The sequence below is a fragment of the Vanacampus margaritifer genome, chromosome 13, assembly GCF_051991255.1.
Source record: "Vanacampus margaritifer isolate UIUO_Vmar chromosome 13, RoL_Vmar_1.0, whole genome shotgun sequence".
Taxonomy (NCBI): Eukaryota; Metazoa; Chordata; class Actinopteri; order Syngnathiformes; family Syngnathidae; genus Vanacampus; species Vanacampus margaritifer.
In genome coordinates, this window is record NC_135444.1 from 23,908,525 (window position 1) to 23,921,202 (window position 12,678).

General features: G+C 44.9%; 1 protein-coding gene across 2 annotated transcripts in view; it reads right to left on the reverse strand.

Annotated features, from left to right (window-relative positions):
- gmds (GDP-mannose 4,6-dehydratase) overlaps positions 1 to 12,678 on the reverse strand; it is a 68,159-nt gene that overhangs the window by 36,115 nt on the left and 19,366 nt on the right. The window lies entirely within an intron of this gene.

Consider the following 12,678-nt stretch of genomic DNA (forward strand, 5'->3'; position numbering starts at 1 on the left):
GAACGTATCCGATATTCTTCAAGTTTTGAGTTTCATCTAAAGATGGTGAAAATGAAATATGTTGCCGTTGCCGTGGCGATGTGCTGTTTACAAGGAAAATGAGGTCGTTTTTGAGGCTCTAAAACCGGGTGGAAATTAATTTCACTTTGCGCACATTTCCAAGCTGGCACAAAAATCAATAGATTAACTCTTTGACTGCCAGACGTTTTCAGAAACGGGATGTCGCCAGTGCCAGCCGATTTAAGCATTTTGACTGATCTTTCAAGGTCCACAGAAAATTATATGTTTGGACTATGGAAACACACATACTACCAAATGAAAGATTGGACTCTCATCTTTCATCAGAAAAAAAAGTTTGTTTCTACCTTATTCCGTTTTTCAGTAATCAACAATAGAAAATGGTTAGTTTCACCTCTGTTTTGAAACAAACGTCTTTTAACGTCTTTGGCACTCCTCCATAGGATTTTACTAAACGTTATTTAACGTTTTTGGCAGTCAAAGAGTTAAGAGTTTTCTGAAGCGATTTTAAAAAAATAATAGCTCAATGTTACCCCCTATAACTTTTTAACGAAGCATTCCTGGTTATTATTTTTTTAAAAGACTGTTGGATCCATATGCTAAACCTTACAGGAAGTCCACCATTTTGAATTGATTTTGGAATCACTGGCGTTTTATATAAGTCATATTTTAGCAAACTGTGCCTAAAGAATTCATCCTATCGTCTTCAAACTTTGGGTGTTTCATCTAAATAGGTTTACGATGAAACGTTATTGATTTTAATTGTATTGCTTTATTCATTATATGAATTTATTATATAATATTGTTGCATTTATTATCTCTGAAGTGTTTCCAAAGAAAAATGATGCCATTTTTGAGGGTCTAAACTCAAAGCCTTCCTAACTAATGAACAAATCAGGAAGAAGTTTGAAGTGCAGTAGCGAGAACATTCAGAGGCGACACGCAACGAAGAGGCTTCCACATTTGCCAACAAAAACGCAGCACAGAAAATCCTTTTCTTGGTGGCGAGTCAAGACTTGTGGCATGAGAGCGCCGAGACTCGGCTCGGCTCGGACACAGACGCCACCCAGGCAGACCAGAAGGGACACAGCAAGTCAGCGATGGAGAAGAAGAAGAAGCCAACCGCAAACGGTGGAGCCGGCGGTTGCGCGGCGGCGGTTGCGCGACGGCGGGAATGTTGTACAGCGTGTGAATTGCCTGCTGTCCATTGTCTGCTATTTTCAACGTCATACTACACAATGAAAGCATCCAACGTTATACTTTCTTTCGCTTTCTGGAGCTGCAGAAAGTACATTGGATCAACAAAGGGAACATTAAGATGCCAAAATGGTCAAACCAACTCGGCTATATTTGTCAATGTGGTGTCAAATCGGAAAGAAAAATCATCCCCGCTCAAGCCGATGCTAATATCTTCATATCGTAACCAACAAAAACACTCAATTCTTTTGTTTATCGTCATGCACATTTAATACAAGCCGCCAAATATAAAGTATAACGGCAGGCAATTCAATTTGATTGAGTACTTTGACTGATTGGTTTGCTTTCTTCTTGCATAGACAATAATGACAATCATATGTCTGACTGCTGAGATTTGTTTTATTTTTGTGTGAAGCTGTTTCGAACAAAGTTCATACGAACCCATATCCACTGAGTTTCTCAGATACTGGCCTGACACACGCACACACGCGCACACACGCACACACACACAGACGTTTGTCTTTGTATCATCGTGGGGACATCTCATTGGCATTATGAATTTCCCCCAAAAAAAAAAAAAACATTTATTAATTTTTTTTAAATTTATTTGTTTTTTTAAAAAAAAGGAGAGCAATGATGATGTCAAATCGAATGAACAAAACTGAGCTCTCCTGGAAAAAAAAAAAATAAATAAAAAATACAACCTGGGGACGTCGGGATCGTGTGCACAAGACGCAACAAGAAGAAAAAGCATGGAAGCGCGCGTAGCAGCATCTGCTACTGTTTAGGTAGCTGACATTTGCCCTCCCCACGTTCCTCTAATCAATAATTCAACAGTGACCTCATGTACAAAAATGGAAACCGATAGAAATATACTTTTTTTTCCTGATAAAAGAAGAGACTCTAACCTTTCTTTGGTAGCTTCCATATTTTTTTATACGAATAGAAGACAATATTGTGTGGGCCTTGCAAAGTCAGTCCAAATCCAGTCAAACAGCCGGGAGCAAAGGGGGTTACTTCAGTGAAAATGGCTGAGAGTCAATGAGTTCACTCTTTGACTGCCAGACGTTTTCAGAAAAGGGATGCCGTGGGTGCCAGCCGATTTAAGCATTTTGACTGATCTTTCAAGGTCCACAGAAAATTATGTGTTTGGACTATGGAAACACACATCCTACCAAATGAAAGATTGGACTTTCATCGTTCATCAGAAAAAAAAAGTTTGTTTCTACCTTATTCCGTTTTTCAGTAATCAACAATAGAAAATGGTTAGTTTCACCTCTGTTTTGAAACAAACGTCTTTTTACGTCTTTGGCACTCCTCCATAGGATTTTACTAAACGTTATTTAACGTTTTTGGCAGTCAAAGAGCGTTCATCCTCAAATATGCAACATATCTCAGTCTCTTTTGTACATTATCTTGCAAAGTGATGATGTTCCTGAGAGGTGGATTTGGTGACCTTTAACCCAGAGAAGGCCGAAAACGCAGCTAGCCGCCGCTTGTAGTGCTCCGCACAAAAAACATCCGCAATCGATGTGCAAAAAAACATGATCAAGGGCCAAACAAAGCATGAAATAGATGAAGAGAAAAGGTTCGACTATTCCACAACTTCATTTGATGCATTGATGTTTTTATTTGAACCGGGCCGAGCCTCCATTAAAGTAAGACCAACTGCCTTCTTTCCGCAATGTTTCTAAGTAGGGACGGTTTTGGGCATGCAGGGGCAAGGATACGAATATTTAGGAGTACGTGTTGCGCACCCCGATATGAATAATGCATGAATGTCAGATGTGACTGATGTGGCGTATAAAGTTTCTTGCCAACCACTGGCGGAGCCGAGTGCGTGCGTGCGTGCGTGCGTGCGTGCGTGCATGCGTGCGTGCGTGCATGCGTGCGTGCGTGCCCAAACCTCAACACGCTACGCAGCCGACTTCAAAGGGGTGTGGTCTGGATTCGCTCATGCCCAAACACAAACACACACACTCTTAAACGCACACACACACACACACACTCTTTGGTGCAGAAAGTCACTCACGCATTCAGCAAGTTTACGTAAACGTCGAGACAATGATGCACTCTTACGTGTGCGTGCACACGCGCGCGCACGCGCGCGCACGCGCAGGGTGGATTTCCTGCCGTCCGAACGGGAAAACACAGGCTGCTGTGTGCTGGACGGCCTGATGTGGGAGGGCCAAGTGGCTTTTCCCGCACCTGTGTTTGCGGCGGTAATTAGCCTTGAATGCAAGCCTGCAATGGCCTCACACACGCGGGGAGCGAGAGTTGGAAGGAGCGCTGGCGGGTGGCGGAATTGCATTTGCTGGCAGTGTGAAGGCTTGCGGAAAGTTACACAGGAATGCCAGTCACGATTTGCAAATCGATATTTTCACCTGGTGGAGTGTAATAATTGAAATTGTAATTGAATTTCCATGACTTGCCCTACCAATACCAGGCCTTATTTCAAGGTGCCGATGCTGGCGCCGGTTTGCGGTTGTAAACCGATAAATTAACTCATTGGCTGCCAGCTCAGAAGTTAAAATGGATCTTTGACATCTACAAGTTGTGAATGAGACAGTTTACGAAGAAATTATTTTTTTTACCATTATTATTATTATCATCGATATTTATTTATACTTATTTTTATCTACAATTTCATTTCTACTAAGTCTAAAAAAAATACGAAGCGCGGAGAGTCTCTGTCGCCACAATGGACAACTTGCAGGTATCGTTGCCAACAGCTTCTGAAATATTCGGGCTTGTTGAGGGCAGCGTTTGACATTTTTCCGTTGCTACATCCAAAATCTCAGAGATTAGAATATCATTTGTTTTTATTGACTTTATCAGGGTTATTTTGCATTTCATTTTGTATATACGTACATATTGTTTGAATAATACAGGGATGTGATTTGACCAAAGTGAAATTATCTGAAAATTTAGCCGGGGGTCTGGGGGCCGCTGGCACCCAGCTAGGTCCAGGGCAGTGCCCTGGTGGGGGGACAAGGTGGGGCGAAGCCCCCCGGAGCTCATGGGTTTTCCGTGTTTTGAAGTACTTTCAATGCACTCACATGACAAAGAAATAGACAAAACAACAGCATACATTTTCAATGTATATTGAACTATCCCATATAAAATGGCAGTTTTAGTCAACTCAAAATCAGTCACATTCAAAAACATTGGACTGCCTTTGCTTTTAAAAACTATCACTGAGAATATCATCATATCTAACTAATGTGATTACTAAGTTAACACATAAATAATGTTGAAGAGTTCAAATTTCATGAACAAATAATTGTATCATGACCAAATGAAAAGTAACTCATATTAGAGCATACCACAAATGTCTTTGTTATAGCAGAAGATGTTATCTGTCGGAGTCATGTGCATACACAATGAACTACTAAAAAAAAGTAAAAAAATAAAATAAAAAATTTGAGATAAAAAAAGCGGAATTCCGAGAATTAGCGGAAAAATCACATCCCTGATAATATGACTGTCGGTTGTAACTGCTGATATGGGATCGGCGCCGGACAGCATTCTAGACTGCGATATCGAATAACCGTATCGGAAGCGGGAAAAAGTTACATCAGCACAGCCGCAAAGCCAGTTTGTGCCAGGGTCAGTCGCCGAGTGCGCAGGTGTGACCCGTGGACCGCAACGGCTTTGAGATTGTCCCGTGGTGTGCGGCGGGCCGAATTGGCGGCGTTTGGGGCCGCGAGACCAGTTTGGAGAAGTTCTTGGTCTGCTCTCCTTTGTAATACAAAACATATAATAACAGGTCTGCAGTTTTTTAGCGGCCGTCTCTTTTTATAGCGGCTGTCAAGGGAATCGTGCGGACGCCGACTGTGATTGAGCGAGCGTGGGACGCGATGCTCGTGCATGTGCTGCACATGTGCATCCAAACGCGCAAGCGGAAGACGCAGACGGCAAATTGAGCGGCTTGGCAAAGAGACACCAGGAAGACGAGCAAGGAGGACATCGATGTGGGAGGAGCCAAAGAAGGTGTCACTAAAAAGGGAAACGAAAAGATTGGTTGTGTTTCTTTATGCGTCAAAGAAAGGTGGAAGGTCAAAGAGAAGTGACAAGCAGGTCAAATTGAGGTCACGTCAGCGCCAATGGCAGGCGCAGGAAGTGCGTGTGCAGCGTTCTTCTTCTTCTTCTTCTTTTACTCTCTGGATTCCTTCTTTTCCTTGAGGCTTAACCCAATTCAGAGAGAATCCTCTCCTTCCATTCTTCCCCTTCAGTCCCCGCCTCTTCCCCAGTTCGTACCTCCTCCACCCAGGGGCGTACATAAACATTTTTCAACGGGGTGGCCAGGGTGAAACCATGACCCATCTAGGGGTGGCCATAGGTTCAAACCTGAAATGTCTAAATGAGCGCAGCCATAACGTTGGCATGCCCACCTTGGACTGGTGAGCCGCATCAAATCATTTCAGAGCACATGTTAGCAATGGGACGCATGCTCAGATTTAAAAGACAACCTTTTTATACCTTTTGGGGGCAAAAACACTGCACACACGCACTGCTAGCCGCTCCGCACTAGCAACAGGCGGCGTGCAAAACGATGATTGATTACGCTGACATGATGTTGTTTAAATTGAGCACACGGTTTCTTGAGGATATTCTTTATCACACACTTCATTTCCGGTTTTCTTCTGTCTGACCCTCACTCTGGTCATGAAAGACAGTTTATTGTTTGCCTTGCGGCATAATAGCGGATTTCCATGAACACAACACAGACACGCTATTTATATTTGTCTATTTCTTTGGAAAAAAAATCTTCTTTCCACGTTGTCCTGGTGAGAGCTTTCAAAACAAATGCTACCATTGCAGCAGAAAAAAAAAATCAGATAAGCAATATCAGAAAGTTCTTATCTCAAGAGCAACTATGAGATATGTGAGAACACGACGAGAGCTGCGACCCTTTTGATATTTGGCTTGACTTTGACACTCGGCAGTCTGGACAGAGAATCTTCCCACGAGCCGCTGGACCGTCTGACGGAGTCGCAGACGCGCCGAGTGTGCGTGAAGGGGGGTGCGAAAGAGGAAGAGGAGGTCGCGCACATTCCGGTCCCAAAGTGGGCCAGACAATTTCAACAAGATGAGCCGCCCCCGCGCCAGCGGTGACGCTAGCACATCCCTGCGCTCGCTCATCAACACAGACCTGCTGCGCCATCCAACACCTCCTTTCACTTCCTGACACAATCGCAAACTCCCCCAAAATGCTTCAGTCGGGCTCACATACACGATAGGATGCATTCAAGATGGCGGTTCTCCCGGGAACCATGAATTAGGCATCTGCAAGCACATTGGTTCGAAAGCTCCAATAAAGGAAAAACTACAGGCGTCAGGTGATTAACATTTTTCATCGTAATGAACTCAGCCATTTTCACTGAAGCAACCCCCTTCGCTCCCAGCTGTTTTACTGGATTTGGACCCGCGGAATATTGTGTTGTATTGCTGTAAAAACCTACCAAAAGAAAGACTAGAGTCTCTTTTTTAATCAGGAAAAAAAATGAAATTTCGATCGGTTTCCGTTTTGCAGCAATTAGCATTAAAGTTTCATCATTATTCACATTCCTGTTGAAAACACTGGCAAAAAGAGCTTTTTGCAACATGGCCCTGGTTGATCTCTTATACTCCGCTGCCACCTGGACGTGTCTGATGCGTTGCGACTGGAATTCACCCAGTACAGGTTTTCCAAGTAAGGGACACACATTTGCGGCGTTAAAGGAACTTTAAATTTACTCAAAATGAACGCACTCATTTTGACACCACTAGTAAAAACTAGGGGCCGACCGATTATCGGCGCTGATATTCAGCATTTGGACGAATATCCGCATCAGCCATTTTGAAGAATCATATGGCCAAGTATAAAAATACGGATAAGTACAATTTTAATGCTTCAGATATTTTTATGTTTTTCTGAAACGTTTTTCTGTAGCAAATAATAGGGAGCTAATAACTTAAGTTTTTACTTAACTTTTGAAGACATGCTACTTTTTGTAAAAGAAACATGTCTATTGACTAAGATTGATTTCAAACTGATATTTTACGAACCCTAAACGTTGTTCAATAAACATGCTTTTTTTATTTTTTTATTTTTAAAAAAATTTAAGTGCTGGAGTTTGTATTATTGTAATTTTTGATGCCAATATTTTGCCTTTTAGTGAAAATGAATATCGGCTCCCATTATCGGTTATCGGCGTCCTGAACTACTCATAATCGGAATCGATATCAGCCCTGAAAAAAAACACATCAGTCTATCTCTAGTTAAATTTAAAAAAAAAAACTTCTGAGAGCATAATAGTGCTTCCAAATGTGACAGGACCTTTTGTAACAAATTCCAAAGTCAAACCTCACAAGCAGCCAACAATGTCATAACCGACTTACAACAAAGATCAAGTTTCTCCAAACACAGGTGGAGCTCACTGTACAAAGTGCTATGAAATTGCTCGTTTTGTCAAAATGTGTGATGAATGAGCGAGCGCTTTCATCAATCATCAATGATTGGCGCCGCGATTGGCTAATTAGCCTCATCTGTAACCATTACTGCACATGCAGACGGCTGCGGCGCGAGAAAAAAGAAGGAGAAGGAAAATAAAGATGGTGAAAAACGACACCGGCGCGGCTCTCCTGTGGCCAAACGGTGCCAACGCCGCGCCAGGAATCGGGACAGTTATCTCGCCGCGAGGCAAACGACACGCGCACGCACGCGGGCGTCATCATCCGCTTGGAAGGAAAAACAAACACAGAAGGAGAACGGCTTTCACAACGGCTCGGCCGCAACTCATCTGGCAACAGTCGCTCAAAGCGTGACAACAACGGCGGCTTCGAAGCAAAAGCTTGCGATTGAAGGGAGCGGCTAACTGGACAACACGTTTTCAGACGCAAGACAAATCTTTCCCGCTTGCTGTCCCGGTCGCGTTGTATCGTCGACAACGTGTTAAAAAAGATCCTTTTCGCATTGCATTGTGGGATGTGGCGGTCATTCTCGGCTACCAGAAACCACAGTGAATGCAAACATTTGTATCAAAAACACACTGTGTGAAACGCGGTTCTTACCTATTTTTATACTGCGCAGAATTGCATTTTTTAACACAGCGATCAAAGTAAGGTACATATTTTGTCGTCGTCAGCTGAAACTGATGAACAAATTTGTAAGCAGAGATTCACCTTGATGTCCACACACGCTGACAACAAAACGAAAGGAGACTCAAATGATAAGCTTCATTCATTTTGTGGCCTGAAAAGTTTGTAATTATGTTTGCAAAAGCTTGGAACTGCCGACGTGGAGGAAATTGTTTTTCAACATTCAAACTTGTAGGCTAAATGCTAAAAACTTTGCTCCCCCCCCCCCCCCCATAATACCACGGGGTATTGATTTGTGTAAAAATAATGATATCAAAAATGTGTATTTTTTTAGCATTTGAACTACATTACACCGATACGTTCAGAAATTAAGCAAACATTTTTTATTCCTATTTTTAGGATTTATTATTATGTCTGCAGTGCATGATTTCCATTTGCCATTTTCCCCTTAATGCATGAACATGGTCAAGCCAATACCAAGTGGCATTATGGGAAAAAGCGCTATGTTTTTAGCATTTAGCCCACAAGTACGTTTGAACAAATGGAGCAGACAAAAACTCCACGTTAGCAGTTTGACACTTTTGTAATCTCATTGAAATAAATGGAAATACGATTGATCTGTTTTTAGTCAATATATTTATCGGCATACACACGCAAAAAGGTGATCATTTTAGCATTCCAACTATGTACAGCAATTTGCCAGTCTGAGAAAATTGCTGCATAAACACCATCTACTTCCTTTCCCTTCGAAATTTCTCCCGTCATAGCAGGATGATAATAAAGTGCTTGAAGGAGAGCAGCTGGGCAGCTTTTGGTGGGTGTGGCCTGAGCGGGCGCGATACCCGATACACGGCCGAGATGATGCCCAGTCAGCCGCGCGCCTTCAGACGTCATTAAAGCAGACGCTCAGCACGCCCTTCCTGCCACCCGCAATCTGTCCGCAGCCAATTAGGAGCAATTTCCCTGTCTTGGGTGGGGTGAGGAGGCGGCGAAAGATGAGGAGCAAAAGCAGTTGTGGGCTTCGAGCCGACACACATGCTTCTGTTTACAAACTGACACTTGTTGACATTTGCCGTGGCGGCGTCGTGCCGGATGAACATTTCAAAGCCAGAGGAGGAAAACGGCGAGAAAAAGCAACGGCGAGGAAAAGCAACGACGAGGAAAAAGCAAAGGCGAGGAAAAGCAACGGCGAGGAAAAGCAACGGCGGGGAAAAGCGACGGCGAGGAAAAGCAACGGCGAGGAAAAGCAACGGCGAGGAAAAGCAAAAGGCGAGGAAAAGCAAAAGGCGAGGAAAAGCAAAAGGCGAGGAAAAGCGACGGCGAGGAAAAGCAACGGCGAGGAAAAGCAACGACGAGGAAAAAGCAAAGGCGAGGAAAAGCGACGGCGAGGAAAAGCAACGGCGGGGAAAAGCGACGGCGAGGAAAAGCAAAAGGCGAGGAAAAGCAAAAGGCGAGGAAAAGCAAAAGGCGAGGAAAAGCAAAAGGCGAGGAAAAGCGACGGCGAGGAAAAGCAACGGCGAGGAAAAGCAACGGCGAGGAAAAGCAACGGCGAGGAAAAGCAAAAGGCGAGGAAAAGCAAAAGGCGAGGAAAAGCAAAAGGCGAGGAAAAGCAACGGCGAGGAAAAGCAACGGCGAGGAAAAGCAACGGCGAGGAAAAGCAAAAGGCGAGGAAAAGCAAAAGGCGAGGAAAAGCGACGGCGAGGAAAAGCAACGGCGAGGAAAAGCAACGACGAGGAAAAAGCAAAGGCGAGGAAAAGCGACGGCGAGGAAAAGCAACGGCGGGGAAAAGCGACGGCGAGGAAAAGCAACGGCGAGGAAAAGCAACGGCGAGGAAAAGCAAAAGGCGAGGAAAAGCAAAAGGCGAGGAAAAGCAAAAGGCGAGGAAAAGCAACGGCGGGGAAAAGCGACGGCGAGGAAAAGCAACGGCGAGGAAAAGCAACGGCGAGGAAAAGCAAAAGGCGAGGAAAAGCAAAAGGCGAGGAAAAGCAACGGCGAGGAAAAGCGAAGGCGAGGAAAAGCGACGGCGAGGAAAAGCGACGGCGAGGAAAAGCAACGGCGAGGAAAAGCAACGGCGAGGAAAAGCAAAAGGCGAGGAAAAGCAAAAGGCGAGGAAAAGCAAAAGGCGAGGAAAAGCAACGGCGAGGAAAAGCAACGGCGAGGAAAAGCAACGGCGAGGAAAAAGCAACGGCGAGGAAAAGCGAAGGCGAGGAAAAGCGACGGCGAGGAAAAGCGACGGCGAGGAAAAGCGACGGCGAGGAAAAGCGACGGCGAGGAAAAGCAACGACGAGGCGCTGATGACAGTTGCAGGCTTTGAAGGCCTGCAGAGCGGCTCAACTTTGAGCAGAAGAAATGCTTCATCCGTGCATGACGTTCAACAAACATTTCTCCGCCGTTGGCCTCAAAGTAGCCTGGGCTTCTGTTTGGCTTCCCGAAAGCCGCAGACGAGAAGCGCCGAGGTGCCTGATTGAGCCGATCTGGAATGTCGGCAATTCCCACAGGAAACCTGGAGCGTCTCAAGCAAAGGCTCCACACGCGTGGATGCAGAGACGGACGGACGGACGGACGGACGGGTTGAGGTCGTAGGAAGTCAGAACGCAACCATTGGAATCAACCGGTTTGTTTCTACAAGAAGACTTGAAAAGCTCCATTCAACGAAATCTCTTTGGCGAGCTTGATATTTTTCACAATCACACTTTTTAACACAAAGGCGACAAACGTGAAACATTTTCGTCATCATTTCAATGCAGTGAGGGTTCCCCAATTTAGTCATGACAACAATACATACATTATGAATCGCCTATTAATATGGAAGCACGGGAGCAAATCATTGGCTAAAAATCTGCATTCTATTCCTGCTATTTGCTTTTCCATCCATCCATTTTCCAAAGCGCTTATCGTCATCAAACGCCACAAAATGCACCGGCAGCAGTTGTTGACACGCTGTGCTTGTCTTCGCATTAGTGGAAATAATCATCCGGCGATGAAGCTTCACTTTTATACTCTTTTTTTTTTTTTTTAACTCTTTTGTACATCAAAATATTTTGTACAGTAATTTTAAAAACACATATTTGCGCGAACCGGAAAGGCCGGAACCAATATTTGGTGTTTCCGCACAGACATTCATTGCTGACGGACGGCAGAGCAAATTCAAACTTAAACACAGAAATGTGACACGCCTGACGGCGAGACGATTTTTATTTGATTTTTTTAACAAAATACGGACAATCTGTAACGTTGCCAGGAGCAAAAACACGATTAACCGAAACAAACGAAAGTCCTGCATCTACACGGAAAGTTATTTTACGATCCCAATGACTTGTTTTCAGTGTATTTGTCCTTCATAAAACGGGCATTGAAGTTTTGAATACTGTGAGATTGTACTTGCTAAAGCTAAAAAAAATGTGTTGTTGAGTGTTCGGCACACTTCGTGGATGGCAGCGCCGCATCCGCGCCGCATCCGCGCCGCATCTGTGCCGCATCCGTGCCGCGCCGCAACCGCCTTCCTTTGACACTTGACCCAGTGACCTAACGTTGTGACCTCACGCAGTTGAACCTCCATCCAAACGAATGTTCCCCGCTCCCGATGCCGCCGTCCGTCACCTCCGAAGAACAACACAGCGCGCGGCGAGAGCTCTTGTGCTGGACACGTTCTTGCTTTCATCTCCACAGCTTGCGTACGCGTTCCAAACTGAACCTATCGCATGCTATGACTGCAAGGAATGTTTCCTTCCACACGCATCAATAAGTGGAGCGAGCCAGCGCCGTCTGATGCCGGATGCACTGACCCCCGTTGGTCGGTTTCATCCGGCCGCTTTTCTCTCTGCTTGCTGCCGGCACCGTGACATGAAGACAAACAGCGTCTTTCTGCCATTTCAGCGGCATTCCCGTCATTTCTGGCTTCCTTGCGGGGCTGTTCAAGGAAGGAACGAGGGGGGCCACGGGTGAGCGGTGGGAAATCCCGGTGAGGTCTACGGCCTGGCAGCGTGCGGGATCGTAACGCAGCCGCTCCCTTTCGCTACCTGCGGTTGGCGTTTGGCAGACAATCACAGGAGGCTTCAAACGGGACACGTATTCAACTGGCAAATGATCCGGGAAAAGCTTCCCGTGTTTTGAGGACATCGGCACACCGCGCAGATCACATGCCGTGCACACGCTTGAGACGGCTTTACAACGAAATTCACTTCACTGCAGTGGAATTTGAAACAAAATATTATCGCTCTTGGGTTTGCATTGTGAGGTATGTGAGATGAACAATGAGGCCAGTGTTCCGATTGGGTCGCAAAGTCCTTGTGTTATGATGTTGGTGAATTTTGCTTATGCAGTTTTTATGCGTGTGCAGGTCAGCGATTTGGATGTATGCTTGTGCAGTTACTATGTCCC